General features: G+C 45.7%; 1 protein-coding gene across 1 annotated transcript in view; it reads right to left on the minus strand.

Annotated features, from left to right (window-relative positions):
* The window catches only part of LOC143353154 (zinc finger protein rotund), a 236837-nt gene that overhangs the window by 77885 nt on the left and 145082 nt on the right, over positions 1-13870 (minus strand). The window lies entirely within an intron of this gene.

Here is a 13870-nt window from a genome sequence, read left to right on the forward strand (position 1 = left end):
AGAGGAAAAAGGGTCTCTCTCTCTCTCTCTCTCTCTCTCTCTCTCTCTCTCTCTCTCTCTCTGTAAGTATTCAGAGTACTTGGACGGTCCCCATTAAATTCTCTAGCCAGACATCGCCGAAGCAAAAAGAAAGTGTCGCTTCGTGGAAACGGGAGGCCTCGATCCGGATCATTTCGCAGCGAAATCATCGGTCCGCGTTTAAATCGGCGAACGCGTTCGAATAAATTGCCACTGGACGACGACGACGACGACGACGTGGCCGCGCGGCCGACTGGTTGTCCGCGTTGCAGGTTGCAGGTTGCAGGTTGCACCGTTGCACACCGTTGTACGCGCGAGGCGGAGGCGCGCACGCGAATCACCTAGCAGATATATACGAAGGGACACTCTGTTGCAAGAAATACGCAGCCTCGGCAACGAATGACTAGCACCTCGATATCCAGGATACGTATAGGACAAGGTATTACCACCGAGCGGACGACGCCTCGCAGACGTGTAATTTGAAAAATTGTACCCGCTCCGATCGCCGCTACTCCCGACAACTTCTGTGTCTCGTTTTGCCCACGGCGATGCTCGGCAAATAATATCGATCATCGTTCGTCCCCTCCTCGAAAAGCGTCGAGGAAATTCGACCTTGCCAGAAAATTGCTTCGAAACTAATTCGAAAAATAATTCCAAGTATCGGGAAAGTTCAGCTGCTAGACGAAATCATTTCGAAGAGAGTTAATCTTTTTTTTTTTAGGGTACAAAGCCGTTGCGATTCCGATGTGCTAGATACACTCTGAACAGCTAATTTCAAGGTAGATCAACAAAATCATTTCAGGAATATTCTACCGTGCAACTCCTAGGGAAGTTTCAAAGAATTTAAAGTTGTTCAATCCTTTGTGGACAGACACACAGTTAACGGAGAAATAAAAGAAACTGGAGTAGAACGGGCACTGAGAATTTCAAAGGCTCGAGAAGATTGGTTTCCGTGCTTGACCCGATAACCTGACAAGACAATGTTACTCGTCATTTAATACTCTCCTATATATTCCTACATAATTTCCAGCCTCATGAGCTCACGGACATCCAACTATTATCAAACAAAAAAATTATTGTAAAATGGCCCTCGTAAATCTCTAAAACGAATGTCAATGACGAGTACGAATTAATTGATCGAACGATCAAAAAATCGCAATTGTAATGGGGACAGGTGAAAAGTGGTTTATTCCGAAAGAAAAGTGGACGGGAGGAGGGTTTGCATGCAGTGGAGGGAGCCTAATCGACCCGACTGTCACTTCGCAACACTGTAATCTCCCGGACGTGGTTCCCCATCGTCCTTCCAGAAGCGGCGCACACACTGGACCCGAGCGGATCGGAGCTGAGCGGAGCGAAGAAGAGCAGAGCAGAGCAGAGCAGTGCGGCTGCAGAGCACGGGAGCGAGAAGCAATACGGAGAGAAGAAGAAGAAGAAGAAGAAGAAGAAGAAGAAGAAGAAGAAGGAAAAAAGAAAGGGTAAAAAAGTGGCTGGCTGGTGAATGAAGCTATGCACCTCCGTGCCCGGGGGGCCCGGGATTCAAGTCCGGGGGCTAGTGTACCGTGACGAGCACAGCATCCTGCCTCATCCTCCTTGTCCATCTTTCTTCGGTCTTCGGTCTTCGGTCTCTCGGCGTCCTCTTCCATTCGATTCCCTTTTCCTCTCCGTCGCACCAAGCCGATCATTTTCGCTACCAATTCTCTCTCTCTCTCTCTCTCTCTCTCTCTCTCTCGTGCGCGCGCGCAATTCTCTTCCAGTTTCTGCGACGTTTCTTCCGCTGTCTCCCGCTTTCCTCCATTTCCTTTTTAATCTCCTCTCCCGTCGGACTTCAGTTGCCCCAACTTCACTCTTTTCTTCTTCTTCTTCTTCTTGGACAACTCTTTCGATAGCCACTCCGGACTTCGTTTTTCATTTTGATGCTTCGGCTAGTCTCGTTCTTTGTGCTTCCGATTTATATACCCTCGTCCACTCTTCGGTTTCCTATTCGCCACAATAACTGTCGATTCGGTGCACCGTATCATCGAAGTTCTGGGAACGCCAGGCTCTCCTTCGTTCGGAGTCCTTCGAAACGTATTCTTCGAGATCACGCAGTTTTATCAGAGAGAAACGAGCTTCGTAGATTTGTCATCGACGGATCTTGTTTCGGAAACCTCGATACGAGGACGGACTTCTTTCGTCGACCGGAAAGATGAGAACGGAGCCGAAGGAAAATGAAAACACTATACTGGGTGGCATACGGTTCTCCGAACTTAAAAACTTAGAGCTGCCGTAGACGTATTAACACGTTGCCCACCACGTCGGTCGTATATGGGTGACACTGTCTTTTCATCGGATCTAGAGATTAATTGATACGGTAATATATTGGAGAACAATCATTTTTGTTAGCGCTGAAAGACGCGGGAGACTTGTAGGAATAACAGCTATAATAAATTTTAGCTTTCCAGTTTTGGTTTGATTAACAATACTACTATCGTTATGCTGAATTTTCCGCGGCTGTAATTTGTCTGTCAACCTGTTACGATCCGCTGCTGTTTCGTCACGCATTTACCAAAACGCGCAACTTTGTTCTCTATACTGTTTCCAAAGGATGCATAAAATGGTCGGAACTTCGCAGAGTTGTGTCTACCAAACGATTGGAACAAATTGGATAACCGAGGTCCGTAACCAACAGCGAACGTGTCAGGACTGTACAAGCCAATTAAACAGCAGGACAAACGTTTCCTAGAGTTTTGGCGGACCGTTTCAAGTCGACGGACTTTCAGAAGCTCGAAGCTCTCGGTTTTATGAATGTTTCTCGCGGCGACCGCGGTTCTCGATCAGGATCCTCGCGAGGTCGTTTCTCATTCATCGACCTCTCGATTCATGTTCCACGAGGCACCAGTAGGAGAGCAGTAGCAGCAACGGCAGCCTCGACGCAGGCGCGCTGGACTCTTCGTCCCTCGGTCTTTTCCGTTTCCATCGGGCCGCTTTTTGCCCACCTTTTCGATCAACTCTCCTTCTGCTCGTTCCTTCTGCTCGTTTTCCATCCTCGAGCCATCATCATCGAGCGATCGATCGAACGATCGGGGGCCCCCTGAAACCGGGGGCCGAGCACAGTGCAAAAGAGGAGAAAGAGGGAGAGAGAGAGAGAGGGAGAGAGAGGGGGAGTCGGAGAGAGAGTAGAGAGTACCGCGCCTCGCCGGAAAACCGCAACGCGGATCTAGTTAACCGCGCCGCGGAAATTATTCGCGGAATAATATCGGCCGCGAGTCGCCTCGCCCCGCCTCGGTTAGGTTCGTTCTCCTTGGTCGAATCGTCGAGGTGAACGCGCTTCCGTGCGGTGAACAATCACCGTTCCCCGCCACTTCCGGGAACGATTTATTCTTCTTTCTTCATTCCTCCATTATTCTCATTTGTCGAGTCTTATTGTCCCGCAAAATTCTGTCCATGATCGCGATCCCATAATGCCTCGGGGAACATCTAAGCTCGAATCGGTGCGTTCGCGCCACTAGCTGTCAAAGTCGCGATCCCAGATCGGATCAGAATTCCTCCTGGAGATAAAAAAATTTCACCGTGTCGTCGATTCGAAGATCAATTACTGAGATCTTACCTCGGATCTCAACTTCTTCGCGATACAACAAAATTTCGCTGCTACTTAACAATTCTTCGCGATTCAAACGTAATCAGTCCAAGAACTCGTCAAGAGCTTCTCTCTGGTTGCAATAAAATTAGAATAACTTCTTAATGTTTCGAAAGATTGCTCAGTGCCGTAAACGCATCGGGTTTCGCCTGTCTCTTTCGATGGTTGAATTTAAAAGCATCGCTTAATTACCTGCGTTCGCAATTAGCGTTTGTATTAAGCATAGGGACATTGTTTTTAGTGTTCTTTGATCGGCGACAAGGTTTTCCGTGGGAGTAACATGCAACATGGCTTCGGCAACACGAACGGCTGAAGGGAAAGAATACTGGATTCTCATTACCGGTCGGAGGCGTTCCTCCGTCGACTGTAATTCCTCCGCGGCTGCTGAAAAATGGCCGCGACAAGCGTAAAATAATACTTCTGACGGGCGGCCCGTTTGATCGGAGCAACCCCCGGTTCGATAATGAAGCGAAAAAAATTATTTACGCCGCGGGTATGTTCAGGATACGTTGAGGGTAATGCGAGACGTTCGATCCTCGTTTGGAAATTCAGCCGCGTAACGTTCACGCGATACTGCTGCCGAAGAGCGGATCGTTTTCTATAATATTTGTCCGCGTACAATATCTCTTTCTCTCTCCCTCCCTCTCGCGAATGCGTGGAAGAATCACTGAAAATCGAGAATCGACAATTATGGATGCCCGCGACAAGATTTATCGGAGGTACTCGCGTCGAGTTAACCCCTTGTCCTGCTGGTGTTGAAAATTTCGGAATTCATTAAACTCTCATGCTATTGATTTCCTTTAAACCGGAATAAAATTCGATTTTTCTGTCACCTGTGTTTACACGCTATAAATATAAATTTTCTCTTTCTTTCTTTCAAGCACGAAGAAGTTGTAATAACCGTAAAATAAATCATAGCGCAAGGGGTTAATGCAATTCGGAGGAAAGAGCCGAAAAAAGAGGAACGATAGATTTCTCGGAGTCAGTATTACGAAACGTAGCGAATTAAAATGGCGGCGTGTCGAGGCGAGAGAGAGCATGAGCGAGATTAAATCACCAGGTAACGACGTAAACGAGAAAAAGAATGGGCTCCGCGCCGCGGATGCTCGATCTCGAAGGAGAGATCCATTTCCTCTTCGAATCCGGCTCTTTCCGGCCCCCCCGAAGAACAAGCCCGACAAAACAATGGCGTCGGACGCCGGCCATTACGGCCGATGCGCAATTAATATTACCACGGCTGCTCCCGTCCGTCTCCATAAACTCGAAATTTACGATTCCCGGGGCTGGGTCCGCCGCTGCCGCTTAATTACAATAAGAATCATCGTCCGGCTGTAAAATAATACGTAACGAACGTCGACCGGCCGACACCGCCACGCCGTTCCTCGTAACGCTAATTATTAACTATCGTCTCGAGGAGGAATCCGCGCGTCCTTACCCCCGCTTTTTCCTTTTTGCCAATCGAGATTTTCCTTTTCTACGGAGCATCTCGCCTCGACGTATCTCGCCTCTCAACAATTCAAGATCCTGATTAATTCCAGCAAACGCGCAACCTGGATAGAGATCCGTTTCTTCGGCTAATTTCACGCTCGAAACTACTCGATTCTGCTCGAACTCAGTCAGCGCTGCTTAGTGCTTCTACTATCGACATTAATCGAAATATTACCTAGCTATATATTATTAGGGGGACCCATAAGTTATCAGTTATTTTGAAATCTAAAACAAACACTGTATTAAATTCAAGTTTTATTTCTGAATTTATTATATAATCTCCATCATTGTCAAGGACAGTTTGCCATCTTTCCTGCAAATTTTCAATCCCCCTCTTATAGAAATCCAGGGTTCGTGAAGCAAAATATGACTCAAGGTGCCTCCTTGCATCTTGTACAGAAGTAAATGTTTTATTTCTTAAATAATGCTCCAGAGATCTGAAAAGATGATAGTCAGAGGGAGCAATTTTCTGTGAGTACGGGGGATCCGGTAAAACTTCCCATTGCAATTCTTTGATTTTTTTTTCAGTATTACACCTTTTCTGTGGACTAAAGATGCCCTCTTTTTCAATAGTTCTGAATACAGTCGTTGTAATTGCTGACAATACAACTCAGCAGTAACTGCTTCTCCAGGTTTCAACAACTCAGAGTGAATTATGCCACAAGTCCCACCAAATGCACAGTAACACCTTTCTAAGTGATAAGCTACGTTTAGGGGTTGGTGCAGCCATTGCTTGGAACGCTTTATGTTATCATAAAGAATCCATTTTTCATCTCCGGTAACGATTCTGCTAAGAAATGGATCTCTACGAAATCTGGATAGCAATGAAGTGCAAATTGATCGACGAATATTCTCGTTGATCTCAGACAATTGATGCGGCACCCATATTCCTTGCCTATATGCCTTTCCCATTTCGTGTAGGTGCCTTTGTATAGTTGACCATGTGGATCCAAGGCTTCTCGATAATTCTTGTATACTTAATTTTGGATCAGCTTCCACTAGAGATTTTAGGGTGTCATTATCAAATTCAACTGGTCGTCCACTTCGAGGCCTGTCAGAATGTGAATTCTGCACAAAATATCAAAATATAACCGTATCTTTATTTTCTATTAGCTAGCTACATTAGTTTCTTGCATTTACAGCAAGTAGAAATCCCGAAAAATCTGTGGAGTATAAAATCTGATAAGTGGATTTGACCGTGTGCTTAGAGTAGGCGTGGCCCGGTCTATGTGGGTGTGGCCGAGTGGCTCCGGAGCGAGTCCCGTGGCCCCGAAGAGCAAGCGAAACAAGTTGCAGAGAAATGGCTGGAAAGCTAGACTGCTCGATGAACTATCGAAGAGGAGGATGCAGTCTCCATTCGCCCCGATACCTCTAATTCGCGGCTGGTCAAGATAGTCGTCCTCGGCGTCGATAATTGAGGAAGCGGGCGCGGGCAGCTCGGTTCGTGATTACGATTTTGTTCATTAAACGTCGATCAAGGGAATGGTTTAATGACTCCGCGGGCCTTATCAGCGACGGTGGGCCCTCTCTCTCTTTCTCTCTCTCTCTCGCGAGTGTATGCGAGTACAGAGGCAGTCTGCTGCTGCTCTCTCCGCGTCGACCCGCTTATTCGTCAGTCGCTTATTTCAATATTACAGTGTAATAAATACACCGAGCGCACTCGTCCAGGATTAAATCGACGAAAATTACAGATCGTCGCGATGGGAGGGCTGCGAAAGAACCAGGTAGAAGGGAGGAGGCAGAGAAAGAAGCCGGCCCGGGCAAATTACATAGATCTTGTGCAACGGTACACGCATGTACACGGCGAATTTTTGCAACCTCTCTCGCTCTCGCAAATGGGAAAGAAGCGGTGCTGGATCCTGAGAGATCGTCCGGGACCGCCTATTTTATCGATCGAGACGAAGACAATGTCGGCGGAATTGATTCTGGTCTGTTGCCCGAGGCTGAAGAGCGTACCTTCTACCGTGGACTAGCGTCGGCTTAACCGATTTGCATCATTAGCGTGTATTTACGCGCTACTTGCCTGATCGCAGCCACTGGAACGTAATTTCGTTACAATGCGTATAACAAATACATATTTACCGAAACACGAAGTCTCTTTTGTGCTTTTTAAATTTGCTTTTTCCGGAACGTAATAAAAATAAGGTCGTCGTTGGCCCATCGATGGGAAGCGATTCGTCAAACGTTTTTAACTTCAACAGTCGTCGGAATGGAACGGTCAATTCTACTTAAATAACATTTCAGCTTGATCACCTCTCTCGGCAAATCTTAAGAAATTCTCCCATAGCGATTCCTCTTCGTTTTTCTTCGGTCTTAATGCATTCTCGATTGTTTCCATCCTTTCTCGGTTCGTTTAATATCCACTGATTTAAGACGTACGAAGCGCGACTAGAAATTAAAATGATTCTCATCGCGAAAGGATCATGGTTTCGGAGAGAGGCAGCTGCCTGTAGGTTTTTGCGGTTTAATTATTATAGAGCTGAAACCGTTTTTAATCCGGCGCCGATGAGATCGCGGGTATAATAGCGACAGCGTTGCTGACGCGAAGCCGAGCCGAGCCGAGCCGAGCGAAATCCGTCGCGCGATCTCCGCGTCTCTCATGGATCACCAGGCCGACACGCTGAATGGCCAGGCAATAATTGCTGTTTTTCAACGGAAACGGGCAAGGTATATGTGTCAGATCAGCCGCGATGCGTTTCACTGGCCTCCGGTCTATGATAATCCGTCCTATTCTATAACCGTTCGGTGAATATCATTAAATTTTAACGATCCATCGTACGCCGCGCGCTGCGCCGAATGTCCTTCGATCGCTGATCTCTCTCTCTCTCTCTCTCTCTCTCTCTCTCTCTCTCTCTCTCTCTTTTCTCGACTCTCTCTTCCTTGCATCTTCCTCCGGCGTTCAGCTTGTCAGCTTCTTATTTCGCCAGCCTTATCTTCTTGCAAATCCTCCATTCTTTTTTTCATTAACGCAAACATGCATCGCTTTCACCGTAACAGTCGCCTTTCTTTAGGACCGGCTAAAATGTTTTCTTCTCGGTGTCAGAGAAAGCGAGAACTTTATTTGATTCGATCGAGCGTTGTCCGATTAGCACACCTGCGTGTAATTAGATCCCCGTGCAAGTTCTCTTATCATTGGGGATTTTGTGCATTCACGAGAGAAACGAGTGCAGCTGCAATTTGAAAAACGGCAATAAGATTAAAAGAATCGGAGAGTATCGATAGAATTGAAGGGATTCGTAAGTAGCTCCTGTTTCTTGCAACACGTGCAGAGAATTCACGCAAGTCGACTATCATGTAGACCGCTGTGTGAGAATAATAGCGCAACTGAAATTTCTTTTGTCGACTATTTCTTGCAGTAATATCAAGGGGATATATGTTACTAATTTTCACGAATGTACACGTTCTCTCGTGTCTTGCGAACCGGTAGGCATCGTTGTCACAGTGGGAAGAGAACCGATAAGACTTTCTACGCTTTCTAGCCGAGCCGATAGATTCGCGAGTCGGTGATACGAAATTCGCGCGTCTCCGTCATGTTTTAACGCGCCGGTGTGTAAGAGCTAATTCTTTACCATGGCCCGTCCTTCTACTCTTATTTTACACCTGGCGAAACTCTTCCCCTCTTTCTCGTCTTTCCTCTTTTATTGCAAACTTTGCCACTTTATCTCCGCCTCGTCTTCGACTTCTGCTACGTCTCAACTCTCTTCCATAGTCGCTTATTGCTTCTTCGTCCCGTTCGCTCTCCTGGCTGCACCCTCCCCTCCCTTCTTTGCCACCCGGATTTCAGCTTCCCGTGTCATTAATTACATTACACTTCATCTTCTTCTTCTTCTTCTACCTCTTCTTCTTCGTATTCCTTTTTTTCCCCTCGAAATTTCTTCTTCCTCCTTCGGTTTCTCGAACTTCCGTCTCGAGCATTTTTATTTATTACACAGCCCTCCCCCTGTTTATTTTTCTTCGTTACTTCGCCTCTCTTTAACTTCTCGCTTTGCATCCTCGCGGTACTCGCGCCGCGTACCCCCACCCCCTCCCCCTTAATTGCGTGTCTTCGTTTCGACTCGCGTGTTTCGCTCTTTTTAACCCCTTGTCAACCGCGGGCTCGGACGTTTCCTCGTTCGATTCTTCTTTATGCTTTCCCGGTCGGGCGAAACGCGATTCATAAAACCGTGCGCCGCGAAATTTCACGAAATCCATCATCGGCGCACATAAATCTTGCTGTCCGCCGCGTAATTACGGATACCCCGACCACTTCCGGGCCCAGTGTCTTTGCAACGGTTGTCGGATCGTTGCTAGATCGCTGGAACACGATCCCGAGAAACCGAGAGATCGAGGAGATCGTCGAAAGTTCAAGAGATCGTTAAGCAGCTATATACACCTAGGTCAAACGAATCGATTTGTTTTCCAATAATTTTGTTCGATCGTACAATGTACAATTACGATGTTGAAGCAAGCTCTAAAATAAAAGGGGGGAAACGATTCGGATCGTAAACGGTCGAACGAGTAGTCCTCGAAGGGTCAGCCGACGACACGAAGGCGTTCGACCATATTAATTAATAAAAATGCGGAAACAGAGGGCCGGAAGCCTGGCAGCCATTGTCGCGCCTGCTAATCCATGGATAATCGCGAGTGCCATTAGGTCATAACAAGAAAATAAAAAGCCGGAGGAAGAAGCGGCCCGATAGAAAGAGAAAGTACGAGGACCTCGGCTTTCACGCTCGTTCCATCCAGCAGTTAAAGGATTAAAGGACTTTTTTTAAATCCGCAAACAAACCCGAAAAAAAGGGTTAGAGCGACGCGCTCGGCAAGGAAAGGTACCCGTGAAATCCGGTCGTAAACGCTCGTCTCGCCCGGGAAACATCGGCGGCGGTTCAATTTTCGAAAATCGCCTCTCGTCTCTCTCTCTCTCTCTCTCTCTCTCTCTCTCTCTCTCTCTTTCCCTCTTAACCCTTCCGCTACCTGCCGCGTCAGCCCAAACACCGCTTTTCCACACCGAGGATCAGGAAAAAGCCAGGACCACGTTCTTTGACGTCTTTATACAACCCTCTCGAGGATTAACCGATTGCCTCCGCTAATTTGCCAAACAAACCACCAAGAAACTCAAAACAAACGTTCAATCCAATTCGGAACTGTTAGACAATCTTTCTGGAGTCGTCTGCGCAAATTAACACCTTTGGCAAATTTAACCCAACGCAATGCCGAGGGATGAAAAACTCTAATAGACTCTACTACTTTAAGCTTCAAAATAAATATAGCAAGGACAATCCCTCTTTAGTTAAATCTCTTAAGGAAATCCTTTGTCGTACAGTATCAAGCTGGGTTGTTTATGCGAAATGAAAATGTCGTGCATCAATTGTAAGAAACACGGGCCAAGTAAAATGTTCTTTCTTTCTTTACTAATTTCACTGATATCTCTACGCGCGCGTAATCTTTACACTAATTTAAATTCTACCTACCTATATTTGCCATAAACGCATAAAATTTCAAACATAGTCTACTACAATAATACAATGTCATTGTAGCTGTAAACATAATCGTACAGCAACGGGTTAAGGGTCGTCTGTCGACATCCTTAGTAAATAAAAAATAAAATGATATGAAACTTGGTTCGATTTCCTGGTTTTCAAGTTTGAACCACGCGTGTTCGAGGAGAACCGGAGCTTGAAATTTTCAATGAAAATGATCAGAAACTGTAAGATCCATATTGTCTTATGATGAAGAAAGCACCTCCAGAGTGGGATACGCGTGGGCTCGCGAATTTAATGTAGGTCAATCGACAAATGAATTTGACAGAGGCTTGTTAAAAAGGATCGGGGGCTGTTTGGGGAGGAATTAGAGCCATTAACAGCGCTCGGAATCGAACTGTGGATCCGGCAACAATCTATGGTCGCGTAAACCTGGCAGGCACTCGTTATCAGGACGATCACTCTCGGTTAGAGATCGCCGCAGCGCAGGAGCGTGTCGGCGTTCCTTGCCGTGTCTGGAAGATCGAGGATCGAGAATCGAGCGTCTAATATTTGACGTTCACGAGCTGAGCGGGTACGAGAGCGCGATAATCCGGGGCTTTCTGGGCGCTAATCCGCGCCGGAGTCGGGGGATTACAAGATGTAAACGGCAAGTCCTTGTCGTAAACGAGTCCCGGCGTGCTGTCTCCACGATTTCGAGAGACAGAGTCGATCCCGTTCCCTCTACCTGCCGAAACCTCGAAACTCTGCGCCGCTTCGAATGGAAATAGAATCGATACGTCCGCCGCGTGCGAGATACGTTATCGTCCGTTGCGTATTCTCCAAAGTACATCGCCAAAAGCACACTGTTCATCGTTCGCACAAACGTTAGTCCAAAAATGAGACAGCTCAAAGTGTTGCACAACGTGTAACGACAGTACCGAGTTGAAAGACATCAAGGTATGCACCAGCTGGAAAAATTGCACTCGAGATGACCCCGTTGCACGTTCAACCCTTACGCAATTCTCTGAAGAAGAATAAAATATTTAAGAATAAAATATTTTCGCTAGGTTCTTAAACTATCCGTTACACCAGAGACAACAGACAAATGGTTTGTTAGTGAATTGATTTTAATATACTGTAGAAATAGGTTAAACTCCTACGTCTCGGGTGAAATGATCGGCCACCGATCTCACTGAAATACTTTATTTCACTTCGACAACTCGACTCTCAAACGGCAATCTTCAATACGTCAACTCACTCGCTCGTGACTCTCGCTCTACTGACGCTGCTCCGTTACGAAGAACAAAAACGTTCCGCCGAAAAGCAAAACGCTATCGCCGATCGAGCGACATCGACGCGGCTCACGCACACGTGCATCTCGCGTTACACACAGTCGCACTCACTCACAACCATTCCAAACAATCATCTTGACTCAGTCACACTCGCATCCCTACAATACTTCTGTAGGGAAAATAATGAGGAACCAGTGAAGTCAGGGAGTGGTTGTGGGAGGAATACATTTATTCGGAGTGGCTAATAATTTATGGAAGGGATCTGATCCAATGCGAATTCGAATCGAAATTGAGAGATTTCCAACTACAGTCCTGTTCCCCTAGAACGAACCAAACAAAGGGATCGTGTCACCCTCCGTCGACGGTGTATGTTTATAAAAAGAAGAGCGGGAGCCCCCTCTTCAATTATTTATCGGCCGTAATCGCGACCGTTTTCTCCTCTCTTTGTCTTCGTGACGTTTTTCTTGCAAGTACACGGATAGAAGTATAATTTACTCTTGAAACCAGTCACCGTACTTCTGAGTAGCGAAGTATGATTGATACTATGTTAATAGAAGATGAGACGGTGTACGTAAGTTGGAAGTGGAAGTGTTGTGGAAACGTATCTGCGAACACGAAGGGAGGGAATACTGTAGAAAATTTTCGTTGCAACTTCGACTGCTTCTTTCTTGGAAGCTATTTGCTTTGAAATTTTTATTTAATTCGACCGGTGGCAACTAATGGTGCAAATATACTGTAATAACCGTTTTCCACGGCGTTCCCGATGCTTCATGAGAATACCGATTGGGGGAAGGGATGTTAAGTGAGCAATTTATATTATTTTTTCAAGAGACTGGAACACTCGATTTCCGGTCGAACAAGAATCCATTTATTCGCTCTCTTTAAATACGGGCTGAGTCTCGTAACGTCACGATCTCAAATAACTCGTAAGTCATTTGTTCTACGAAAAAATGTTTCGAACAAAAGTTGCATGGTTTCCTAGGGGACGTACAGTGCTCTAATCTGTTTTTTATTACTTTGCTTATTTATCGAGATACGAGGGTCACCTTCAGCGTTTTAAATGGAATGTCTAATATTTTTTCTCAAATTCGAATAAATTATGAAATTCCGCGTAAAAAAGTATTATACAAAGGGAGACTTAAAATGAATAATTACTGAAATATTTTCAAATTAATAATCATCTCCTAGGAAACACGCTCAGTCAACGTGATTCGTAAAACTCGACTTTGTTTGCGACGTCAGGCCATGTTTGTAAACAAGTTGCCGGTTAGATGTTAAAACTCATTAACATGAACTGCCTATTTAGCATCTTAGTAAATGTTAAAGTCGTATCGAGGAAGGTGCTACATGTATTATTACGATGCTCAGTAAAAGTGAAAAATACGATATGATAATCGTTTATGGTGCGTGTGAAGAAAATGCTATAAGAGTCAAGATCTTGTACCAGGCTGAGTATCCTGATCGAAACCAGCCATCGCATTCTACCTTTTCAAGGCTTAGTAGAAGACTCAAAGAACATGGAAATTTGAACGTACAGAAACGTAAAATTTATCATAAAATTGTAAATAATGAAGGATGTCGTATTTCTATCTTAGCAGCCATTGCCCATGATCCGCACATATCAGTACACGGCAGATCTCCGGTGGTATGGGCATTAGTTAAAGAAGTGTTGCGCGTATTCTTCATACGGAGAACTTTGATCCGTATCACCTGTCAGTACATCAAAAGCTACATGGACAAGACTTTGAAAAACGCGTATAGTTCTGTGAGTGGTTTTTGCACCGGATGCAAGATTCAAATGGTACATTTGTACAGACTGTTTTATGGAGCGACGAAGCCGCGTTCACAAATTGTGGAGATGTTGATACAAGAAATATGCATTATACAGTGGAATGTGAATGTTTGGTGCGGCATAACTGGCCACCAGATCGTTGGACCGTGCTTCAATGAAAGATCGGCGTCAAATATACTCCACATTCTTCTCTGAGGTACACTACCATGCCTATTAGAAAATG

Source organism: Halictus rubicundus, chromosome 1 (genome assembly GCF_050948215.1).
Source record: "Halictus rubicundus isolate RS-2024b chromosome 1, iyHalRubi1_principal, whole genome shotgun sequence".
NCBI classification, from domain to species: Eukaryota; Metazoa; Arthropoda; class Insecta; order Hymenoptera; family Halictidae; genus Halictus; species Halictus rubicundus.